The sequence below is a fragment of the Parasteatoda tepidariorum genome, chromosome 5 (assembly GCF_982258835.1).
Source record: "Parasteatoda tepidariorum strain Cologne lab strain chromosome 5, Ptep-v5.0, whole genome shotgun sequence".
Lineage (NCBI taxonomy): Eukaryota > Metazoa > Arthropoda > Arachnida > Araneae > Theridiidae > Parasteatoda > Parasteatoda tepidariorum.
The window spans coordinates 117531584-117558925 of NC_141759.1; the positions used below are offsets into that span (position 1 = coordinate 117531584).

General features: G+C 31.6%; 1 protein-coding gene across 8 annotated transcripts in view; it reads right to left on the reverse strand.

The window, feature by feature from the left end:
- Positions 1-16092: 16092 nt before the first annotated feature.
- The window catches only part of LOC147810077 (putative ATP-dependent RNA helicase spindle-E), a 42379-nt gene continuing 31129 nt past the window's right edge, over positions 16093-27342 (reverse strand). For 5 of the 8 annotated variants that reach the window (XM_087165086.1, XM_087165085.1, XM_087165090.1 and 2 more), the window contains one exon: positions 24453-24630. The gene's annotated coding sequence lies outside the window, so the exon portion shown is untranslated. Of the gene's footprint in view, positions 16348-24452; positions 24631-25934; positions 26025-27342 lie in introns of those variants that run through there. The other 3 variants (XR_015434271.1, XR_015434272.1, XR_015434273.1) reach the window with 2 other exon arrangements.

Here is a 27342-nt window from a genome sequence, read left to right on the forward strand (position 1 = left end):
GCAATCCTATGTGGTTCACGTCGTGAACACAATTCTAGCACAAAGACATAGTATATTATCATCAAAGACATAGTATTTTATCATCCAAGACATAGTACTTATGTAGAAGAATTCTATCAATGTTCTTATTGGCCTTTAAAAAAGTATATTAGCTATTTAGATTGTACATGGTGAAAAAATCAAAACATTAGCTAAATGAGAAACATAATAGCAAAATAAATTATCAAATATTGCAGTTACTCACCTAAATTCAACTAAATATGTATAATTGGTTAATGTTAGAAATTTTGAAAGTTTTAGAAAAAATTTTATTATTTAAAAATATAAACTTTAAGCCATAACTTTTCCTTGTGAGATAATAACCCTCAAAAAGTCTTTCATTTTCAAGAACACAAAAATTTGTTTTTATCGCCAAATGAAATATTTTTCGGTGATCAGCATTATTGAAATCAATTTCTATATTAATTAACATTTGTGTTAAAGTACACAACATTTTAGAACAAAATAAGGATGTTTTCCATATACAATAAATTAAAATGCATGGCTGTTAGCATTACCCGAGAAATACCACGTGGAGGTCGCCATGCTGCATTTCTAATCGGGGAGTTTTGATTTTGGCAGTTCCCCTTGCCTGCTGTCAATAGAAGTTTCAATTAAATTTTTTCCAAAAAACATTTTTTTCTGCAAAGCTCTAAGAAATTAACACTAAGCATTTAGAATTTCTTTGAAAACACAATTATAGATTTGGCATCTTGGAGCAATAACTGAAAAGCAGTCAAATGACTTAACTCTTGACAGGCCAACATAAAGTTGTCCATGACTAAAAACTTGTTTAGTCAATACTAAACTGATTTTCTCAAAAGTCTGACCTTGTGACTTATTTATAGTCATGGAGAAGGCCAGCCTAATTAATTCCTAATTGAGTTTAAATTAAATATTATCATGTTTTTAGGGCATGAATCTGAATTGAACAACCTGATAATGTTCACTCTGGTTATTGTTTCTGTTTTTTAAAGCGCTATATGTTGAGCCACCTCATGTGACATTTGCCATGTGACATTTTTAGCAGCAATCATTGGTAGATTTTCTAACGTTGCCATTCGGGGAGTTGTAATGAGGCTTTTTTTGGTACCGTGTAAGAGAAATATATATATAGATATTACTATGATGCCACAATAGACATTACGTATTTTTCCAGCTTTTAAAATTTCTAACTTTTTTTTAATCATTCGTAACCAAATGTTGATTAAATTAAATCAATCATTTAATTTTTATTACATTTTATAAAAAGAGAATATAAATCTTCTTATCGATTAATGTATTGAACGATTAACTTTTTATTTTAATACTAATGTAAGACTCGCCTCACTGCCTTGAATACAGCAATCTCTTACCACAAATATGTTTCAATAACATGTTCATCACAGTCTTGGTGGACATTCGCCAAATTATTTTCTGATTATGCTTTATTTATTTTTGATTCCATAATAAAATTTTTTTTTTTGGGGGGGGGGGGGGCTTTATGTTATTTTTCGATAAATCACCAATCTTGAGTCACGATGATTCAGGGGATAGAGCGTTCGCCTTCCAATGAGGTGAAACGGGGCTCGAATCTCAGTGATGGCTGGTCAATACGAACCCGCATCCGGCCGAACCGACCACAGCGCTGACGTGAAATATCCTCTGTGGTGGACGGATCATGGGTTAAAGTTCCTTTGCTGTGAGGCTATTCGTGGAAGGTTCTCGTGGTCTCCCTCTCCATGTAACGCAAATGCGGGTTAATTTCATCAAAAAGTTCTCTACAAAGGCAAATTTCTCCCATTACTTAATCCAGGAGTTCCCTTGTCTTCTGGATTGGGTTCAAAATGACAAGGCTATGTAGTTGAACATTAGTAGTCGTAAACCCAACATTTGGGAGGGATGCTCAATGGCGGTTATGAAATATAAGATAAAATCACCCATCTTGGATCTCTTCCCATGCTCCGAACTCTCTGTTGGGAACAATTCAATCACTTTTTAAATTGGCTTTTGATTAGACTACTCGTGGGGGATTTATCTCCCATGGCCTGTCCTTATTAACATTATTATTAAAAATGTATTATTTAACTTAGTCTTGTTGTAGATAAAATATAATTTTATAGCTGTAGTTCTACAAATACTAAATAAAAGTTTCATTACAATTATGATCCAGTTTTCATCTTCAAATGTCATTATCCTGTTTTCATCACAATCTTCAACTAGTTAACTGCACTATACAACTTCCAACCACACAATATTCCGTCATTAAAATTATTTTCATTCAAAAAAGAAAAGAAAAAAAACCTTCATCAAAAAAATTAGGGTGTGATAATTATTTGCTTAATTATCATATTTTCTGATTCATTATTTAATTCATATTAAAATTTCCTTAGAAAATTTTCAGCCTCGATGGCTCGAGGGATTGACCTCCCCATGAAGTGAACATGGTTCGAATCCCAGACACTTCTGGTCGATCCACCTTGCACCGGTAGACAGATGTTAGTGTTCCTTTGCAGTCAGGCTGACCTTGGGAAGTCCTCGTGGTCTTCCTCTTCATGTAACGCAAATGCGGGTTAGTTGCTACCAAAAGCCCTCCACGAAGGCAAAATTTCTCCCAATTTTTGATACAGGAGTTTCTTTGTCTTCTGGATCTGGTTCAAAATGACAAGGCTACGGAGTTGAACATTAGTAGTCGTAAAAGCAAAATTGCGTCGGCTGTTCAACGAGGGATAAAAAAAAAAATAGTAGGTCTGTAGGAGTGGGCATTAAGTGTGCGGGATTGCACACGCGTCGCTTCTGTGTGCCTTGCAAGTCAGGGGGTGGGGTCCTGCGGGCCTCCGAATTTGTGGGGAATGTTGTTTACGCAGTGGCCACGAAAAGCCGTAAACCCGCTTCAAGGGTCGGCTAGCCACCTGCAGTGACCAAACAAATAAACTTGTTTTGATTTTACATAAATTTTTTTAAAGTTTGCGATCCATAGAAAATGTTTTATTTCATTTTTTACAAAGATTATACAGTGCGCGAAATAAAAAAAGGAGCTACATAAAAACTATTAGGCACTAATATTCAATCTTAATGGTTCCAGAATCTAGCTTTAAACATGTTAACAAATAAGTGCGAACCGTGGTGGGAATAGAGCGCTCCTTTCCCAGCTTGCACTGAGCGGATGTAAAATATCCTCCGTGGTCGGCAGGTCATTGATTAAAGTCTTCTTGCCGTCAGACTAACCATGGGAAATTTTCGTGCTTTTCATCATCATGTAAAGCAAATGGGAGTTAGTTTCATCAAAAAAAAAGTCTTCCACAAGGGTTGAATTTCTCCTAATACTTGATCGCACAGTCTTCTGGATTGGGTCAAAAATTTTCAGGCTACAGAATTGAATATTGTTAGTCGTAAACTCAAAATCGGGTCGACTGTTCAATGATGGATACAAAATAAAGCTAATAAGTACGGAAAATACTTTGAAGTCACAAACTCGGGCCTAAGAACGCATTTCTCATTACTAAGCCATCATAGTTTTTCGAAAGATTCGTTTTTCGTGACTCTAAAAAAATATGGGGTTACCGTAAATTGTAAATTATAATCCCACTAGTTCAATCTGGTGCGCGGTTGAACATTAAGATCCCTTAATATTAATTTCTCTTTTTGCATATTTGTAATTTAAGGGAAATTGTTTTTCCTCGCAATTATGAAAGTTGCTTATCGATCTATAATTTGAAGCTGAAAAAAGTTTTTACAATTATTATTTTTAAATAATAAATTTAAGAATGGTAGCAAAATTTAAAATCATACTCATTTTTTTTATCATTTATATAAATACAACTTTAAATGACATATTTAAAGTTGTATTTATATAAATGATAACGAAATGAGATTAAAAATTATGGATTCTTAAGAATCAGATTAAAAGATAAAATTTAATTTTTTAAAAAGACTTCTTTACTTAAAAACTGCGTTTTCATTCTTATTTTCTAATCGCACTTTCATTCTATGTGACATTTAGAATTTTTAGTCTATCATTAAATTAAATGGTACTGAAATGTTTTTTTTTTTTTACATTTAATTATTTTTTACTAAATGTGTTTCATAATAAGGAGCGTTTGATTTGCTTAACTATGTGCAGAGTAAACTGATGAAGCAAAAATTGGAAATTAACATTAAAGTGTAGACAATTTTGGTCACTTTTCTGATTTAACTAGTGAGGCCATATTTTAAAGATGGCGGTTATCACTATAATTTAAGGATTAAGATTCAAAATCTAATAACAAAAAGCTATGTTTATTCAGAGGAAGTTTTTCGGTTTGATTCTGCAACTTTTTAGTTGCTTAGCATTATTACGTCACACTAGAGCTGCACAATGTGCTGTTGGCAACGGTGTGGGTAACATACCTGAGGATGATCCGAAGATATGCCATCGCAACTTTAATCCTCTGCAGAGGGGATGGCTCCCCTGTTTTGGTAGTCGTATGTTAGTAATTAGCCAGAAATAACGTTCATAAAATATGAATGCATAACTAAATTCCTTAAACATGAATTGCTCTAAATTTGCTCATCCAGGCATATTTACATTAAAAAGGGAAAATTTTCTAAATTTATTTACTTTTTAAACTATGGCTAGATAGTGTCACAAATTCTTTTAAAATATCCTTTTATCATGTGCTATGCTCATAGCCAGTTTCGCATAACTAAACTAACCGAATCATCCGCAATAAATATTGTTTAGTGTTGAAATTTTTATTTGAACTAATACTTTTGACACTTAATATGTATCAAAACGGCTAAAAATATTTTAAGAAGTGAGCCTATTAATTTTAAATCATTGCATAGGTGTCAAAATTTCTAAAAATATATGCGAATGAAGAAAAATATTTATTAAACATGTTTTGACATTTTTTTATTTTGCTCGTGTCACCCTAGATCATTAGCACAGTTGTCGCTAAAATCGATAGTGACGCAAATATGATATGAGAAGGGTTAGGAGTATTCTTTTTGGCCTACTTTTTTAGTACACTATTGTGCATTTCAGTTATAGACATTGTTCTCCTTTGCTTTCTAATTAATATTGAATACTGCATTTGAGGGGGTCATTTGGCGGACACTTTAATGATTTTTTATATTTTTTGAGCTCACAGGAAAACTTTCGGATTAATTTTAAATCATTGCATAGGTGTCAAAATTTCTAAAAATATATACATATGATGAAAAATATTTATTAAACATCGTTAAAAAAATATTTTTTTGACCATGTCACCCTAGATCATTAGCACAGGTGTCGCTAAAATCGATAGTGACACAAATATGATATGAGAAGGGTTAGGAGTATTCTTTTTGACCTACTTTTTTAGTACACTATTGTGCATTTCAGTTATAGACATTGTTCTCCTTTGCTTTCTAATTAATATTGAATACTGCATTTGAGGGGGTCATTTGGCGGACACTTTAATGATTTTTTATATTTTTTGAGCTCACAGGAAAACTTTCGGATTAATTTTAAATCATTGCATAGGTGTCAAAATTTCTAAAAATATATACATATGATGAAAAATATTTATTAAACATCGTTAAAAAAATATTTTTTTGACCATGTCACCCTAGATCATTAGCACAGGTGTCGCTAAAATCGATAGTGACGCAAATATGATATGAGAAGGGTTAGGAGTATTCTTTTTGGCCTACTTTTTTAGTACACTATTGTGCATTTCAGTTATAGACATTGTTCTCCTTTGCTTTCTAATTAATATTGAATACTGCATTTGAGGGGGTCATTTGGCGGACACTTTAATGATTTTTAATATTTTTTGAGCTCACAGGAAAACTTTCGGATTAATTTTAAATCATTGCATAGGTGTCAAAATTTCTAAAAATATATACATATGATGAAAAATATTTATTAAACATCGTTAAAAAAATATTTTTTTGACCATGTCACCCTAGATCATTAGCACAGGTGTCGCTAAAATCGAAAGTGACGCAAATATGATATGAGAAGGGTTAGGAGTATTCTTTTTGGCCTACTTTTTTAGTACACTATTGTGCATTTCAGTTATAGACATTGTTCTCCTTTGCTTTCTAATTAATATTGAATACTGCATTTGAGGGGGTCATTTGGCGGACACTTTAATGATTTTTTATATTTTTTGAGCTCACAGGAAAACTTTCGGATTAATTTTAAATCATTGCATAGGTGTCAAAATTTCTAAAAATATATACATATGATGAAAAATATTTATTAAACATCGTTAAAAAAATATTTTTCTGACCATGTCACCCTAGATCATTAGCACAGGTGTCGCTAAAATCGATAGTGACGCAAATATGATATGAGAAGGGTTAGGAGTATTCTTTTTGGCCTACTTTTTTAGTACACTATTGTGCATTTCAGTTATAGACATTGTTCTCCTTTGCTTTCTAATTAATATTGAATACTGCATTTGAGGGGGTCATTTGGCGGGCACTTTAATGATTTTTAATATTTTTTGAGCTCACAGGAAAACTTTCGGATTAATTTTAAATCATTGCATAGGTGTCAAAATTTCTAAAAATATATACATATGATGAAAAATATTTATTAAACATCGTTAAAAAAATATTTTTTTGACCATGTCACCCTAGATCATTAGCACAGGTGTCGCTAAAATCGATAGTGACGCAAATATGATATGAGAAGGGTTAGGAGTATTCTTTTTGGCCTACTTTTTTAGTACACTATTGTGCATTTCAGTTATAGACATTGTTCTCCTTTGCTTTCTAATTAATATTGAATACTGCATTTGAGGGGGTCATTTGGCGGACACTTTAATGATTTTTAATATTTTTTGAGCTCACAGGAAAACTTTCGGATTAATTTTAAATCATTGCATAGGTGTCAAAATTTCTAAAAATATATACATATGATGAAAAATATTTATTAAACATCGTTAAAAAAATATTTTTTTGACCATGTCACCCTAGATCATTAGCACAGGTGTCGCTAAAATCGAAAGTGACGCAAATATGATATGAGAAGGGTTAGGAGTATTCTTTTTGGCCTACTTTTTTAGTACACTATTGTGCATTTCAGTTATAGACATTGTTCTCCTTTGCTTTCTAATTAATATTGAATACTGCATTTGAGGGGGTCATTTGGCGGGCACTTTAATGATTTTTAATATTTTTTGAGCTCACAGGAAAACTTTCGGATTAATTTTAAATCATTGCATAGGTGTCGAAATTTCTAAAAAATATATACATATGATGAAAAATATTTATTAAACATCGTTAAAAAAATATTTTTTTGACCATGTCACCCTAGATCATTGTTTCTCAACGGGGGCGGTGGGAGTATGCTGAGGGGCAGTGAACTTGTTTTGGGCTGTAGGGGGGCGTTGAGTATGTTATGGGCGGTAGGGGGCGGTGAGCATGGTTAGTCATTCAAATTTAGTTTTAAAACTCCCAAATAAAATTATTAAATTAAGATAAATTTAATAAGTAAAATAAATCCTAAATTAATATTAAATGAAAAAATAAAAATATTCGATACATCATTTGCACGAGCAATAAGACGAACTTTTACGACACCTATTCTCCGTTTCGAAACAGTATTGCAAAGCGCACGAGTCATTTATTTTTGCCTCTGACTTTTTCAAACCATTTGGCGCATGGTTCAACTTATTTAAGTCGTTTGGCGAAAATTTGATTCATAAATTTCTTATATCTGGGAACGGCTTATTTATTTTGAATTTTTTTTCTTCTTTTTTTTTACTATCGAGCAATAAATTTGCGGTTTTATTTTCATCAAATTTAGACTGGAAGAGCAGCGCAGACCTTCGAGAGTTACATATTCATTAGATCTATTTTTAGATTTTAGTGCGGGGTGACTACTGTGCTCTGAACTATTGGACGGATAGGCGTCAATTTGATATTCATATTCGCTTATTAATTTTAAATCGAAAGTGTTATGCTGTTGGTTTTTTTAGAGTAAAATCATTATTAGAATGAGAGGAAATTATTATTATTTTTTTAAAATTCGAGTGTATTCTATTTTTGCTTTATTAGGATCCTCAAAAATATTAGGGGGGTTATTAAATCACAATAAAGATTTTGGCAGACAGCTGCCGTTAATGTTATCGGATTTTCTAAGACTGTCTCCTATAGCTCTGACTCATTCAAGCCATTTGGCGAAAATTGAAGTGCATGCTCTTTTAGTATAAATATTTGATTTGATCAGTATTTCTTATGATAGTTTTCATTCACTCCTTTCAGTTTTTTCCCAGGTTTCGATTCGATTTTATTGTTTCTTTGGCCAGGTACGCGTGTGAATTAGTTTTTTATAGTATATTATTCATTAATTTTAAGAAATAGTTGATTTTCTTTCATCGTTTGCATTTTGCTGTCGCCAACAATGTCGTTTAACAAAAAGAAGTGTCGTCAATACAATGCCACTTACTTGAAGTTTGGATTTGTTCAATCACCATCGAACTCTCAACTACCTATGTGTTTACTTTGTAACAAAGTTTTATCGAATGAGGCCATGAAACCTTCTCGTTTGCAGGAGCATTTGCAAAAAATTCACCCTGACAAACAGAATAAAGACTTGTCATTTTTCAAAAACATCAAGGACAAGTTTCTGAAGGCACCTTCGGTCTCAGGCTTACTAGCAACCTCGTCCCAAAAATGCGACGATGGTTTGATAGCCTCTTATAATATATCAAAATTAATTGCCAAATCTGGAAAAGCTCATACCATCGGCGAAGAGTTGATACTGCCGTCTGTTAAGGAAGTCTGCCTGGTTTCTTAGGACAGGACGCCGTCAGCTGGAAATCAGCGCTAACCTCTGATTGGTCCATTTGTGAGTTTGATAGTATATGTCATCGGACGCTCATCTTGAACTACAATTGCCGTCCAACTCAACTGCATTTGGATTACAACGTGACGTTAACCACGGAAGCAATGGCGGACAACATCCAACAGCACATTGAAATCAGCCAAGATTTTGATTTTGACATTAAACATAGCTTCTTCATTAAACATAGCACTCTTCATTTAGCTCAGCTATAATGTGTTTTTTCTTGGGCAAAGTCATTATTTGTTCTCTAAAACACTGGTCGACAATAACAAAATCAATACAAATTCAAAATAAATATTTGTTTACGTTATTAACGCATGCGCAATGAGAGATAATGTCTGCGTTGGACCGACTGCTCACGCTGAGCTAACAAAAAAGTATTTTTTTGGCGTCAGATCTACGTCAACTTTCCGCTGACGCCCAGATAAGGCGCTAGTTCTAAGAAACCAGGCTTTGTGCTAACAAACCAGTATTTTGTTGGCGTCAGCGTGACGTTAACGTCCCGCTGACGCCCAGATAAGGCGCTTGTCCTAAGAAACCAGACCTTAGAAACAGTTTTACACCATCCAGCCGCATCTAATGTAATAAAAAATATCCCATTAAGCAACGATACAGTTCGGCGACGAATTGATGAGATGGCGGAAGATGTTGAGTATTCCTTATGCAAACTTTTGATATCTAATGAATTTTCCCTGCAAGTTGATGAATCAACCTTGCCAAGTAATGAGGCTTTATTGTTGGCGTATGTCCGGTTTGTTAAGGAAGGAAAAATTTTTCAGGAGATGCCTTTTGCTCGAAGCTTGATTATAGATACCAAAGGAGAATCTATTTTTAACACTGTCAAAGATTATTTTAAAGAGAAAGACATTCCTCTTAGGAATATTATGTCTGTTGCCACTGATTGAGCTCCTGCAATGGTGGGTCGACATCGTGGGTTTATCGCCTTTTTGAAGAGGGAGGTACCAGATATTTTAGCTGTTCACTGTGTGATTCACAGACAGCATTTAGTTGCAAAGAATCTCAGTGACCGCTTGCATCAATCATTACAATACGTTATCTCTGCTGTGAACAAAATTCGCAGTAATCCTTTCAACGATCGATTATTCAGACAGCTATGCAAGATAAACGATGAAGAATTCAATCGTTTGCTACTACACACTGAGATTCGCTGGCTTTCCAAAGGCGCCTGTCTCAATAGGTTTTGGAATCTTTTCGACTCTGTGCTTGAGTTCCTGGAAGACAAAGAAGTAGCTCTGAGAGACAGATTGCTAGAATTTAAGATAGACGTTGCCTACATGACAGATTTATTTGCAAAATTTAATGGTGTTAATTTACAACTTCAAGGCGATGAACTCAATTTGATTACTTCAAAATCAGTTATTTCTGCCTTTCTAAAAAAACTCATTTTGTGGAAGCAGAATTTTGGTAGGAATGAGTTTAGTCAATTTCCGATCTTATCGGATCTTAAAAAGAATGGTGAAATTTCCTGTGATGATACACAAGAATATTGTCAACATCTTGAGTCTTTGCACATGGACTTTTCTAATCGTTTTAAAGATGTGTTGACCCTGGAAGTCCCTCAATGGGTTATGAACCCTTACGTGAATATTGAAACAGCAGAGGTTCATATTCAGGAGGAATTGGTCGAACTTTCAACTAATGAAACTTTGAAGGCTAGCTTCCAGAATGGTGATCGTCTCACAGAATTTTGGCTTCAAGATAACATAAGTCGCCTCTACCCTGGACTGTGGGCTATCGTCAAAAAATTTTTAATTGCCTTCCCTTCCTCCTACCTTGTCGAGCGAGGATTCAGTGCTGTGACGGATCTAGTCACAAAAAAGAGAAATCGACTTGAAATCGTGCAACGAGGGGACTTGCGTCTTCACCTCACTAAAAATATTGAACCGAATGTTAAGAAACTAGCTCTGAACCATCAAGCACAATCATCTCACTGACATAGTAACTTGATTGCTTCGTTGATACCACGTTTTAGTGTAAAAAATTATTTTTGATGTTTTTTTAATTATAAAATTAAGTTTAAATAACTCTTTTTAGCATAGATTTCTTTATTTGTTTTCTCATTACCGTATTTATTTTGATTATAACAAATAGATTGCGATTACCTGCCGGGAGAAAAGTATCGAGTTAACGTTCACAATAATTTTTTTAAAAAACCAAGCAAAGTTAACGCGTAAGATTATTGCTTAAAAATGTTACCTCTTATAATTCAGCTCACCCTATGATCCAAATAACTAAATTTTCACAAAGGGGGCGTTTAAACTCCTTTTTGTTCCTTAAGGGGGCGGCAGCGTTAAAAAGGTTGAGAACCTATGATCTAAAGTCTTTGAAAATTATTTTGCATTTTGTTAATGCATAGAGTGCTTAAAAATATTTTTGAGTGCTTAAAAAGTACTTAAAAGATGCTTATTTTTTGTTGAAAGATTTGGCTCCGCACCCTGTACTTTTTAAGGCCATGATTCTATCGAATTTTTAGCAGTTATTGCAATTGATTTCTCCTTATTTTTGAAATCCGATATTTTTTATTACTTACCATGTCATTTATTACTTACCATAACGACCTAATCTCGAAACACACATTTGAGGAGTGCGGTTCGCATGATTTTGTCGTCGATCTTTCTTTCGGCAATTACTACTACGGATTTCATGATTTTTAATTTTGTTCATTATTGTGATGATTAGTTACTAGTTACAAAATGCAAAGAAGGAAATAATTTGTGCGTCCCCCGTAAAAAAAATTCAAGAGTATCACCCATAATATCAGAATTAAAAATTATTACATGTTCAATTAAAAAAAATAATGAAGTTTTTTTTAAAACTCAGTGCTTTTGTTATTTTAAATGAGTAACGTATATGTTTGTTATTATTAAAAGTATCTTGCAGAAAGATATTTGTATCAGAAGGCATGTCGCAGAAAGCCCGAAAAAAAATTTTTTAGTGATTATTTTTTAATGTTTCACAGTACCTGAAGCTAAAATAATGGAAGGTCCAGATATGTATGCTGAAGTAGGAAGTTCCATTAACCTAACATCAGTGGCGTAGCGAGGGGTGGGCAAGGGGGGGCATCATGCCCCGGGCGCTACTCACAAAGGGGCGCCAAATGGTCCGCAAAACAAAAAAATTGCTGGATATTTTTTTTTTATTAGAATTGATTTCTGGAAAATATATTTTAAATTATTGCCAGTGTAATATAATAAATGTTAATTCATAAATATTATTCATAATATTTAATTCATATTAAATATAATTCAATATTTAATTCACGTCCTTGTCATCGCGCTCTGCTTAGAATAAAAATGAAATGTTATTAAATATTAAATGTTATATATAAGTTTAATGTCAGCATAAATTATATTGTATATTTCACTATGTTACTACCTTTCAAGTTCAAGGCATTCTTGGTAAGTAATAAATCAAATAAGATTACTTACTACATCTACTCGACGATTCTATTATTAAGTGAATAGAGTATGAAAAAAATTGTTAACAGAAAAATGTGTTGTTCTCATATTTGTCACCACAGATTCAAAATGAATTCATTCATCTTCTGGCATCTACAGTTCGAAATCAACTAATAAACGATATCAAAAGAAATAAATATTATGGACTTTTGTTTGATTCAACTCCTGATATCTCTCATCGAGAACGAATGTCCCAAGAAGCTAGGTATGTAGATGCTGATTTTATCAATAAAAAAGTTTCCAACGGAGAATCTTTTTTGAGTTTTATTGAAATACATGCTAAAAATGCAGCCTCGATCGAAAATACAATTTTAGAGAAATTAAATTACGATGAAATTTCATTAACAAACTGCAGATCACAATTTTACGATAATGCTGCCGTGATGGCAGGTCACACATCTGAAACGCGATGTAGCGCCAGAATACAAGCGGTTATCGTTATCATCTATGGGCTGGCTAGAGAATATGAAAGAACTAATAGAAAAATTAGCAGAGCACACTACCACTACAAGTGACAACAGAAGTGAAGCTACAATTCTGTTGCAAAATATACTAACCTTTAGTTTTATAACTTTAGTTCATTTCTGGTATGAAATCTTATGAAGGATTGATCGTGTGCAGCTCAAATTACAAGATCCTAGAATGAATTTTAGAGAAGTGTTCCATGATCTTGAATCATTAGCGACTGAACAAGCCGAAATTTGAGACAAGCTCTGTAAAGAGGCAATAGAAAAAGCAGAGTCTCTTTGTGAAAAATGGGATATGGATACAACAATACGTGCCTGGAGAATTAGCTATGATGGTCTTTCCGCAGAAAGTGACATTTCTCACGTTATGAAAAGCACTCTTGATCGTCTCCAACAAGAAATGTGTACACGATTAAGTGACCTTAATTTCAAATTTGGATTTCTATTAGACGTTGAAAATTATTAAGCACGGATAACGTTGATAACGACCTTGAAAAAACATTTTATTTTATAACCGTCGTTGAACAGCCGACCCAATTTCATGGGCTTACGACTACTTACGTTCAACTCCGTAGCCTTGTAATTTTGAACCAATCCAGAAGACAATGAAACTCCTGGATCAGTACCCCCAGAGGTATTGATTTGTTGTGGGAACATGGAGGACTTTGAGACTCGACAGATTTAACGTGCATCAGTCACCATTTACTACACGGGGAGTCTTCGGCCGGCGAGTATCGAACCCACGACCTCTTGGATATGGGCCCAGCGCCCTTCCGACCAGGCTATCCCGGCCTCTTGAAAAAACATTGAAAAAATCTGGGTGAATTTTATAATACAGATTTCAATGTAATAGAACTTTTTATCAAAATATGTGACAGAAAAATGTTACTCCGCAGTAGAAAAGAAATTAAACTTAAAACTCCATTAGAATTTCTTACTTTTATAATCAATCTCGAATGGAGAAGATGTTTTTCCAAATCTGAGAGCGGCATTTCAAATACTCCTATCTCAGTATCAACTGCTAGCTGCGAGCGTTCATTCAGCAAATTAAAATTAATTTTGACAGATCGCCTAAGTGACCTAGCATTTTTAAGTGTGGAAAGAGAAAAATTTTAAATGATCAAATTTGATGATATTATTGATACATTTGCTTCATCAAAAGCACGGAAAATTTAGACATAGTAATTAGTTTTATTAATGTATTATAATCATATGATTATTAAATATATGTATCTCCTTAGAGATAATAAATATTTACTTTTTCATTGTTTTAAAACTGCGTGTTTTTAAAATATTTCTTTATAAATATGTAAAATAAATAATAGGTATCTTTTGAACTAATTCTAGATGATCATATACATTTCAAAATCTAGTCTTGTTCTCTCAACTACATTTTTTGTCTCAAATTTAAAGCCTAGCTTGAGTGTATGACTTTATTTATTTTACTTTATTTATTTATTAATTTGCGAGTATATTTTACATATAATATCGAACATATGGTTTTCGAATGGGGGGGGGGGGGGGCGCGAGTTAAGCTCGCTACGCCACTGCCTAACATGTGTCATTGTGGAGAGCCCAGAAGCCCCAGCTTATGTATTCTGGTACAGTCACAGTTTAGAAGGGTGGTGGAAATACTGCAGTCAGTAGGCTAAAGATCAGAGATGCACAACCGACGAATTCAGGAAACTACATTTGCTCTCCTTCGAATGCGGTTGCAGTCAGTTCCCCATGCGTAAAAACAGAATCCACAGCAAACATTGAAAGAAAATTGCGATGTCCCCTAGTATATTCGGAAATGTGGTTTTTCTGTGTTTTGGCGGAATTCTTTTTAATTTTTTTTTTCCAATTTAATTAAAGATTTTCTCTTTTCTGAATTCTTGAAAAAAGATCTGTTTTTTTTTTTTGTGCTTTTCAGTGTATATGCAAAAACAATTTAAAATTACTTTCAGGCAATTTAAAATCACACGTCGTAATTTGTATTCACAATATTTTAAATTGAAAACCATGATCTATATTCATGGGAGTTTAAATTACACATCACAATTCATATTCCCATGATTTAAAAATCTCACATTAGGATTCGGATTTATCCAATTTAAAATCAAGATTTTTTATTTACTCTATATAATAAAGAGTCTCGCATTGATATATTTATTTAAAGGCTATTAATATTCAGTGGAAATATGTTTTCTCCTTGCACTTTTTAATTTTTTGCTCAAATTTATGTATTTTTTCAATTATTTAAAAATTGTTTTGCATATACTTTAGATTTAATGCTTCTTTGGCTTTTTACTTTTCTCATCGAGGCTATTAATGTCATATTTGTTCTGAGAGCATTTGATTCTCTGATTTGGCCAATTTTAAAAACCGGAATATCTGCATTAAGGAAAACAAATTCTAAAGTAAACTTTACAAATTGACTAACAGTTAAATTAATTATTACATTTTGTTTTTACTGACATTATTTTAATTTGACATTTTAAATAAACAGGAACTACATTTGTTAACTTACAGAAGGGTTTTAAAATAAATAGCTTTTCCGAGTAGCAAAATTTAAGTTTAAAGTTTTTGTAACTTTCAATATTTCTTTCTTTTTTTTTTAGCCACTAAGTTCATTTCAAGAAAATTTCTAACATCTATTGTCGGTAGATCATTGACACTGAATGATATTTATTCTGCAACTTTTCTTAATTTATGAACAGTTTTAATTTTTTACACGCCCTGTTTCCTAACTTATCAACTAAGAAGTATAATCTACACATATAACTTTGGCAGTAGGGGGTTGAAATAAATTTGTTATCCACATATTTTCAAAACTGAAGAAAATAGAAAATTTTAATTTTCATAAGAAAAAAAAACGAGCAAGGTTTTTTATAATTTTAAATGCATACAGTACGAAAAGTTTAATTTTATAAAAGGAGGATTTTATCATGCTTTGGTATTAAAACGTTTCTGTTCTCCAAGTTTAATTTTAAATTATGATTGATTTTATAATCCAATGATTTTAATAGTGGCCACACAACAATATTTATAAAAAATAATAGTAAAATAAAATCAAAATAGTTATGTACTAGTTTTCTATCTAGCCTGCTACCAAAACTGTATACAAAAGCTGGGCCTGACATTCTTGGATTATCAAAAATTAAACCCAGCGTTTTAAAATACATCCATTTTGGATGTATTTTAAAATGCTGAGTTTAATATGGCATTTGTAAATTTGAATTTTTAACAATATAATTTCATTTATAAATTTGATAAATTCATATTAAATTCAATTATAAATTTGAATTTTAAAATATATCCATTTGGTATAAACACATTTATTCAACGATGTTTTTATTTTACTGTACAGACCACTTTTTCTGACTGGGCATTTTTAAATTTGAATTTTCTATAGTTTCAGTAATTCTCTTGTGTTCCTTTTCAATTGTTTAATTGAACACAGGCTTAACATTTAACCCCTTCCTTCTCTTTCCCGTGAAAATGACGGGGTGAAGTTTCGCCTTCTATTTCTCGCTCCTGTGATATTGACGGGCTGGAATGTTCAGTAGTAGCGCACCTATAAGAATGAAACCAAAATTATTCTTTTGCCTGGAAAACACTTCAGTTCTCCTTTTACTCACCAGATGGCAGTACCAGGATATTTCTAAGGTAATTGTGGAAGAGATGAAAACAATAAGAGATGTAGGAAGGAAACCCGGTTGTGACTCTGTATCTCATGCTTTGAAATTTATCACACAAGAAAAAATTACTAATCTTTATTTATATTATGCTAAAGTTTAATAAAATTCTTTTTTAATGTTAAAAACAGATTTTTTAAATTTTCCTTGCTTGCTGGAAAACTAATTTGTCATAGTAACCCTGAATGGTAACTTTTCCTAAAAATTAAATTTTTTAAAATTTCAAGCTGAAAACAAATTAAAAATGACTGCATATATATTGTTCATACACATATTTTTATATAATTTTCAGGGATAAAAAAAACGATCATTAAGGGGTTAAATGTGATAAATTAGGTTGGTGGTAAACTGTTTTAATGTTTGTCATAATATTCATTTCAATAATATTTTTTTTCACATTATTATAAATATTTGTTTAAATACCTTTCATCACTCAGATAAAACATTAAAAAAAAACTTTTTTTTTGTTTACCATAGTCTAACTTTTACCTATCTGGGGTAGAGAAAGTTTTTCCAATTCTGACTTCAAAATTTCCTGTTTCCATAACCGTGGTTAATTCACTTAAACGTGCATTTTGATATTTTAAATTTTTTTTCTTTGAAGTTCACCCTGACATTAATTTTTTTTGGAGAGTTTTTTTACAGCAGAATCTTACCATGAAATCCAGTGCAAATTCCACAGGTTTTTGATAAGTGATAACTTTACAGCAAGTGCTAATTGCACACAATAAATTGCATGGGGATGCAGAGTACAAAACACCATGTACCAGTGCTCAATGATACTGCAATACATGTCACATCAGTTGGCATTCTATTCTAAATTTTTGTGATGTGCAGGGTATCTGCTCACCTGGAAAGTCATGAGAAATCATGGAAAGTCATGAATTTCGGTATTGAACAAAATTTGTCATGAAATTTCATGATTTTAACTATTTTTTTTAAACAAATTATGGAAAGTCATGGACTTAGGTCGCCTAAAAATCTAATTTTTAAAATGGAATTTACTCCCCCCCCCCAATTTCGTGGTGTTCCGAATATCTGAATTTGTAACAAAATCTTCATGCACAGTCTTATTTTATTAAAATATAAAATGTTCTTATCATTTTCTTTTAAAATTATAGTGTTCTTTAAAAAAATGAAAGAAAAAACATTATATCTGGAGCAAATTATCTTTTAAATTTCTGTGATTTCAGAATTTTTGTTATTATTTTTTTTAATTTTATTTCGAAATGAGAACAGAAAAATCAGGAGTATTTCTTTCCTTTCCGATGAACAAAAAAAGTATCCGGAATATAATTCTGCAGAAAAGAAGAAGATAAATTATTTGCTTTTGTATTTTTTTCAGCTATTTTATTGCTTGAACTCTGTTTTTTAAATTTAAAATCTATAAATATGAAGATGCAGAGTATAACAGTTTTGATTATACCTATCATTTCAATTAATGTTATTATACTGCTTTTTTATATTTATTGTTGCGTTTTTGTCGGAGAAAATAGTAACTTCGTTAAGTCATAACAAATTCTTGGAATTAGTCATGGAAAGTCATTAATTTGAAAATCTTGAATGTAGCAGATACCGTGTAGGTATCATGTTAATATTTGTCAGTGTTAAATGCAAAATGATGTATGTATGCTCAAATAATTATAGGAGAGAAGCAGGTGTTGGTTCGAAATATTGAAGGATCTGCAACACAGAATTGCTGTGGCATTTACATCAACAACCTTCTTCTTTTTGGAATGCTCTTATACCTTTTATAAGAAGATGACCAGCTTCACTTTAAACACTCAAAAGAGTAAGAAACATTTTTCATTTTATTTTTGTAATGACTGAAAATTTAACATTGTTATTAAATTTAAGGGAAAAAAACTATTAAAGAGCTGCCAACTCTTCTGCATTGTGTGGAAGTTTCCTGCCTTCTGCACTGAGATTAAAATCTTCTGTATTTTAAAATTGAACGATAAAATTTTGTACCATCTTTAAACTACGTAGGAATGCACATACATGTGTGAGAATTTTCTCTCTTGCCTCGCAAGTACTTTAAAAAAATTTGAGAAATGATTATAAGTTCTATTTAAGGATCACTAACAAACATAGTTGTGGATAAATAGACTTCTTTGTAGCTAGTAATGGGATTAATAATTAAAACTTTAAAATATATACTAAAAGTTGCAAATCCAGCAAATTAAAAAACAAAATCTAGCTGTACGCTTGGCTTTTTGAAAAATAGGAGTTGGACGGTATACACTATATTACAAAATAAAATTCTAAGTGACATTTTATTAAGTTTGAGTAGAAAGTAATGTTAAATCTTTACATGGACATTAGGAAGCCTTTATTTCCTGTCCTGCAGCTTCCAATTGACAAAATTTTTGTAAATTCTTAACATTAGTTTTAACATTGTCACAGCCTTTATTCTTTTGGCAAATTAATTTGCTACGATAAGATAAACTTTTAATGGTTCACTGTTAGTTACCAAATACACTTGGAATTTCTTCAATTCTGTAAAAACTCTTAGATTGTCAATTAGTGCCTTCTTCCTTTGAGATTTTCAAAATTTAAAGATCACTAATTATAAATTAAATTAATGTTATAAAGTTAGGTAAGACTTAAATAAGTTCTTTCCCTGAAAAATCTCAATTTCATTGAAAGTGTAGCTTAGAACTGTTCTTACACTAAGTTCTTCAATTGAAAGAAGAGTTGAAATAAGCTTTTCAAACTTATTTCTATTTCAATCCTTAATTTTACTTAGTTTAAAAAGCCTTAACGCTTTTATATAAAATATTATTTAATAGTTTAAATACTAAGTTATTGTCAAACATGAGGATGTTATATGTTATGTGCTTTAAATGTTCACTATTTATGAAAAAATACCTTTCTATTTTTAAAAATAATCTAGAATAATTTTTGTTATTGCATTTTAAAACGTCAGATTATTGTTAACAATAAACTTATAAAAAATTATCGGAATAGCAGTCACATCTAATCACTTTATTATGAAATATGAATTATGTGATTTTGGCTATGTAAAAGTTACTAATCATTACATGATTAAGACTATTAATTTGCCGTTAGTAAACGGCATTTTGTTTCAAAAATATTTCGTTAAATCATTAAAAAATGCTTTAGAATTTTTCCTAGTATTGTTGTAGTATTTGAAAATTTTGAGCGAATTTTAGTATCAGGGGCTAAATTTGCCCTTGTGACCACTTTCCAAATTTCAGGATGATGCATTCAATCATTCTTGAGTTATGAGAGAAACAAACAGACAGACAGGTCAACTCTTCCTTTTATTATTATAGATAATACAAAGTATACCCCTTTTTAAAAGAACTCATACCTGCCACGTCTCCTGTTTTGTAACGATGACTCCTGTATTTTACGACTACCTTCTGTTTACCTGCATATTCTCGAATTTCCCCGTATTTATTGAAGAATTAAAAAAACAAATATTTAATAAAATATCTATTGATGGCAACAGTACTTCTCTTATTCATCAACAGAGGATGCGAATGCCAGTACTGCAGTATGTTGAGCGTTAATTGTTTAACTTGAGCCGTGATGGCTCAAGGGAGAGAGCGTTCACCTTCTAATGAGGTAAACCCAGCTTTCAATCCGAGTGATGACTGGTCAATACGCATTCCGCATCTGGCTTGCACCGACCACAGTTCTGACGTGAAATATCCTCAGTGGTAAACGGATCACGGATTAGATTCCCCTTCCCTGATGGGAGGTTCTCGTGATCTCCCCTCCATCTAACTCAAATGTGGGTTAAGTGCATCAAAAAGCCCTCCTTAAAGGCAAATTTCTCCCAGTACTTGATTCACGGGTTCCCTTGTCTTCTGGATTAGGTACAAAATTATAAAGCTACAAAGTTGAACATCACTAGTCGTTAACCCAAAATTGGGTCGGTTAGTAAAATCTTTGTTATTTTATTTCTCCAATGTTGGCAGGTATGAGAACTGTCTTAAGGACCTTCCTAACATATTGCTTAAATTCAAACATGTATTACTTAATCCTTAGCATGCAAATTTATTATTTAAACATATTTTTTATATGAAGTGTTTTCTTTTTAAAGGGTACAGAATTGAGCAGTGGAGAAGTAGATCTATGTCATCCCTCACTGTTTTCCCCATTTTGGAGATGATTTCCTTTCTTGTGGATTATCAGTGCAGCATTTATTGGATAGTATCATCCAATTTCTGACTGGGGTGTTTTCACATTGTCTCAAGCAAAGAAAGTTCCAAACAATTTTATGTCCCATCTAAAGAAAATCTATATTTCACATTCCAAACTAATAATAGCATTAAGAGTGTTCAGAAGATATTCCAAAATAATTGGCAATTCCTGTTTGAAAGTTTTTTTTTTTTTTTTTTTTTAACTACAAGGAGGCCTATTCAAGTTGACCACTTTGGTACAACAATTTGATGTTCCACTTAGGCAAGTGACCTATTTATAAAATGGCAATTTAATTATTTAATTGTTTTCTGACTGTCTGAAAATTGATGGTGATAGATGACCAACATGCAAAAGTGGTTCAGTTTAAATATATATATATATATATATATATATATATATATATATATATATATATATATATATATATATATAAACTGAAAGTAAAGAAAGCAGAAATAAAAGCAGGATATCTGAGTTGTTTTGGCAACTAAGAAAAAATATTTTTGGGTCATCAAAGCCCGACTGTTGAATTTTAATTTTAGTGAACATTATTCATAGATGCCAACAGGGATAGGAAGTAGATTCTACGAAACAATATAAATTTTATGCTAATTGTTGCATAATGTACTAAATTTTATCACATAGGGAATTTTAGGGATTTTTATAATCATCAAAATAGAAAAACTGCAATATTTTCCAGTCATGATTGATAATAAATGAACTTGAAATGTTATGCATAATTACTCATAATTTTGAATAGTAATAGGTATTTAATTTATCAAATATATTTAAAGATTTTTTAAATTGATTTCAAAAGGCATTTCTGAGGGGGGGATTTCTAACATTTTATAACAAAAAACTGATGCACTGATTTCTATAAATGAGGTTTGCTTCATTACGTATTAGTAATACTTATTTAAATATTCCAGCAAGCAAGCAATAATCTGTACAATAATTCAAATACACTCTATAACAAAAAAATCGATGCACCAAGAAGCAATCATCCGATTGCTTTGAAATTTCGTATGCATGAATGTTTTGCACAGATATGGGTGGAATGATGCCGACTGGGGACGTATAGTCTTTAGTGACGAAGCCCGTTTCCAACTGTGTCCTGACAATCATCGAATACGTGTTTGGAGACACACAGGGCAGAGGGGGATTCTGCCTTCACTATTGCACGCCATTGCAATGTGAGAAGCACGCTTTTGCATAATACTTGGCGAAAATCGATAAAGAAAAGGAAAAAAAATCTCATTTTCGAAAGAGTAAATATAAGGGCTTTTTAGGGCTTTTAAAAGACATAAAGCATTCATTTTTTAAAAATTATGGTGTTCTTTCATTTTTTGAAAGAACACCATAATTTTTAAAGAACACGATAAAAACATTTTATATCTTAATCAAATATGACTGTGTGTGGGGATTTTGTTACAAATTCAGATATTCGGAACGCTATGAAATTGGGGGGGGGGGTAAATTCTATTTTAAAAGTTAGATTTTTCAACGACCTAAATCCATGACTTTTCAAGATTTTTTTTTTTTTAAAAATAGCTAAAATCATGACATTTCATGACAAATTTTGTTCAATACTAAAACTCATTCCATGATTTTTCATTACTTTGCAGATGCGCGGATACCCTGTAAATTTACCCAAAGTCAAAATTCTTGATGGTTTATGTTGGTTTCAGAGCGACTCATAAGTGTCACCATCATCCATCATTATGAATTCATGGTGTTTGATATGCCAACAAACTTCCATCATTCCATGTTGTAAAATGCTACTTTAATACTATGATAGTTTACCATCAAGAAAAGTTTGATTTCCATGAATCAATAGTCCACGATGATCCATGTTGGTTTAATGGGAATTCTTGTTGGTTCACAGGAACATACCATCAAAACAATTTGGGATTTTTTAAGTTGGACCATCATAAATCAGTCCGAATTCCTACATGATGGTTGTTCATAATCAATCAAACATTTGTGATGGTCCATACTGGTACAACAATACATTTCTATGGTTGTTTAATGGAAAGTCTTGTTGGTTCAGCAGGAATATACCATCAAATACATTTGGTTTTCTTTTATGCTTCTTTTATAAACTTTGATGCAAATTTCTGATGGTTCAACATAAACAAATCATCAAAACAAGTTGTTATTCTTATGTTGAGCCATATAAATCAGTTCGAATTCCTACATTGGGGGTGATGGTTACTTGTGTTGGTTATCATGAAAAAAATATAATGGTTCATGATGGCATGATTGGTCCATCAATGGAAAACCACAAAAATTTTTGGAAATAAATGTATTTGACTGAAATTAGTTATAATTTACATTATTGTTTTTTTTTTATAAATTTTTTTTTAAATATTTAACTGGGCACTTGTCAGTCTATATATATACGAGCTCACAGCTTTGTGGTTACAAACTGTCCTGCACAAAATTCACAACTTCCAAAATCAGGGGTGATTGTGAGCCCAACTCGAAAATTCCGAAAATTTCTTGAGTCAAATCATGAATGACGCATTTCAAAAAATGAATGTCTTTATAAATTTAAATCATTGATATTTTCACAATATGAAACACTGAATAAACTATATGCGGCATAATTTAAATTAATAATTACTTATAAGTTTACTTTTATCTCTAATTGTGAGCTATTACAAACCCTGCAAAGCAAAGGACTTCGCTTATTTATATTTATGTTTTTGATATTTTTAAAATTTTTTGCGAAATTTAAACGTTTGTAATCAGGGTGCATAGCCAAATATTTCAACAAAAAATAAGCACCTCTTAAGTACTTTTTAAGCACTCCGAAAATATTTTTAAACACTATATACATTAATAAAATGCAAAAAAAAAAAATTACAATACATGATCATGATAAAATAACCAGTTTCTGACAAAGTACTCTTTTCTTGATTATATTAGCCATTATAAAAAGATCAAGAACTTTTTCGGTTCGCTATCAGAGGGTGGAAAGAAAAAGATAAATGCAGCAGAGATGCCCAAAATGCAGCAGAGATGCACATGAGAGTGCAAGAATCTCACAGAACCCAGCTCAGTATACGCACATGTGAACTCACAAGTATTTAATCAAACATGTAAAATGATTGGCGCTTTCATACGCTATGGACCAAAATAGATTGTAGTTGAATAAATTATGAAAACGTTGAATAGCACAATATGAAAAGTACATTTTTGCATAAAACGTGATGAAAATTGACATTGTAAAGAAAAAATTCTCATTTTCGAAAAAGGAAAATTAAGCACGTTTTAAAAACACCCAATGAAAAAAGCACCTTTAAGGGCTTTTAAAAAACGAAAATAAACACCTTTAAGCACTTTTTAAAAATGCTACGCACCATGTTAATGTTCTAACGTTTATAATCTTCTAATGTTTTTATGTTACACATTTTATTGAATATTAATTTATGTTCCATGTTTGATCTCCGAGTATGCTTGCGTGAAGTGTCTGCACACTCCATGGAATGAATATATGTATCATCGAGTGCTGCTGCTAAAATTAAAATAAATAAAAGTTTATTATACCTCCCAGCAAATGAGATAGAGTCACAATTATAATTCAAGAAGCTGGCTCTTAAGATTTTACTACTTTCCTGATAAGAAAATTACTGTACCAATACATAAAAAGAATTTTTTTAAAGTTTTTGATGAGTCAGTTATAATCCATGGTTAAAACCATTGAAAATTTGACAAATGTAAAAAAAAATTTAATTTTTTTTCTTCAAAACAATTGGTAAAGGAAGTGGTTAAGAACTGATGAAATAAAATAGAATGAAACATATTAAGATTGATATTTTGAAATCCTTTATGAAAAGGCATGTATGAAAGAGGATTACTTCATCAATTATGATGTGAGTATACATGTCCATCCTTTTAGCAATCACTAACTTTTCCAACAAGACACCCGTCGTGACATAGGAAATGCAAGTAGAAGAAGAAATCTTCTGATCCATGGCTACCTGAAAAAGAAATAAAGTTTCATTTCAAAATCATTTTACGCATTGCATGTTTCAATGATCAGTCTTTTTAGAATACAATTCTGTGAATTTTAACACAAGTCAGTACCACTCCCGGGCAGTGCCCAGGGTCCCCAAGCACTCAGGGGTCCTTGAGAATCTTACTTTTTATGTATTCAGGGGTCTGTTTAGAAAAAATTTGTGTCCGTTAACAAACCTTTCACAAAATGACTGGACAGACCCCTGGTATTGTATTAAAAAAAATTAAGAGCAAAAAAATAAAATAAATATATTCTAGTATAAAAAGTGTGAATTTTTTTTTTTTTTTTTAGATAAATAGTGATGGATAATCCATGCAAACCCCAATAATTTGTATAGTTTATCACCAGGAAAACTTAAATAATCATTCAAAATCTATTTTTCCACATTAAAATGAAGCTTTTAGGTACTCAACTAACTTTTATAGATATGTTTAACTACCACCAACTCTGTCGACGCTCAGGTAAATATGTACTCGCTCAATAAACAGAAAATAGTGGACTGTATAATTATGCACAATATTCATTTATTATTATTTGGAAGAGAGCTTTTTTGTAGCTCTTTGCAGCTGTCCTTCTACACACACACACTCTCTCTCTCAGTGTTACAAGTTATACTAGGTGGCGCTACAAATCCGTGCGGATACAAACTCCATTTAATATTTATAATTAGTTAAATAAAGTAATAATTGAAACAGTTAAGAATGAGAGGGCACTACAGGACAGTAACTTTTAAACTGGTTGTGTCTGATGTGCATTGAAAGATAACTGACTTTAATAGTATGACGAAATAATTCAAACCTTTGAAGCCCTTATGTTTTTTTTTTTTAAATTTATCTTAATTAGCTTGGTTCTGAAAATTATTTCATTATTTGAGGATTGTAATTGGTTATCTATTTTATTTATTTATTTTTTTAAATTATGCTTAGTTTGAAAATGCTTTATTTTATGTGCATTGAGAATTTGGGGTGATAAATATGTGTTCGTTAAAATTATTGCGTACCTTATAAATGCTTTATTTTTTATGTATGTGAGGTTTTCTAAGTTCAACAGTATTTTAAAACAGTATGACATGTTATAGGGGCAAAAAACATTTCTGTGCCCAGGGGCTCTGCTTGCTATCAAGACGGTTCTGTCACAAGTCTAAATCATTCAGACACTATTTTCTTATCTTGGTAATTGAATCAAATTCTCATATGGAGTCATTATTAGCATTGATAATCACATTATTAAGGACTCCCTTATCACAAATTAACTGTTAAAAAATACCTGTTACTGGTGGGTAGAAACATTAAACACAGTTCATGAAAATCCAATCAATAAGAGCAGGGCCCCCAGGCACAAAAACAGTTTAGACTCCTATAACATGCCATGATGTTTAAAAACGAACTAAAAAACTTCACAAACATAAAATAAATCATTATGAAGGTATTAGGCAATAATTTTAATAAATTTAAACACATTTTGATTACCCCAAAAACTCAAACTAAGCATTTTTAAACTATGCATAATTGTTGTTTTTTTTTTAAATATATGCTAACTAGTTGTAATCCTCAAATAATAAAATAATTTACAAAAACATGGAAGTTAATTTAAATAATCAAATTAAATAAACATTAAGGTATAACTAATAAAATTAAAAAATCGAAAGGTACGAAATATTTTGTCAAACTAAAACAGTTATTAAAACATCTTCCAATGCCCAAAAACCTAAAATTTTCAAGAATACCTAAAGTTTTCATTGGAATGTAGAAAAATAGAATTCGTTTGCCTTTTTAAGTTTTACAAATATGCAATCAATCATTAGACGTACAAAAAAAATGTACACTTTATGCAATAGAGTATATTCAATTTTAAAAATATATAATGCAATGTTGTTTATTCTTAGCTTTTTTTTTTAAATGCAATTTATAAAAAGTAAGATACTTCTTGAATACCACAAAAATTCAATATATATAAAATAAGCATTTTTAAACTATGCATAATTTAAAAACAAATTAGGATTGTAATCAGTTGCAATTTTCGAATAATAAAATAACTTTGAAAACCATGAAAGCGAATGACAGTAAAATAATAGCATAAAGGTATAACAAATGAGTTGCCATCAAAATGTATGAATTAATTTCCTCACGCTAGTCACTTATTAAAACATCTTACAATGCACATCAGATACAACCAGTTTAAAAGTTGTCCCAAAGTGCCATGTTAACTATTTCAATTAGTACTTTATTTAATTAATTCTAAATACTAAACAGAGTTGGTGGTGGTCACGCATTTTTAGAACTATTATGACTTAAACATAAAACTTGTCGAGTACTTAAAAACCTTATCGCAATGTAGAAAAATATGTCGGGCAATCATATTTTTCTATGTTGCAATAAGGTTTAACTCAAATGAAACCTGGTCACTAGTGTAAAGTAACGGTAACGATTTTATTAACTCACAAATGTTGTCATACACAGTACACATACTCAAAAACAGTTGTCAAAACTGTTGGCACATTTATCCCATTGCGACACTAGCCGGACGATTCCATCTTTGAAGGAGCTAGCAAGCTGCGGTCTGACCCATCCCTGGAGCCAGTCACACACACACGTCGTCATCCGTTGTGAATCAATGTCCGCGAATAGCTTATTTCAGAGGTCCAAAAACATGAAAGTCGTATGGTGAAAGGTCT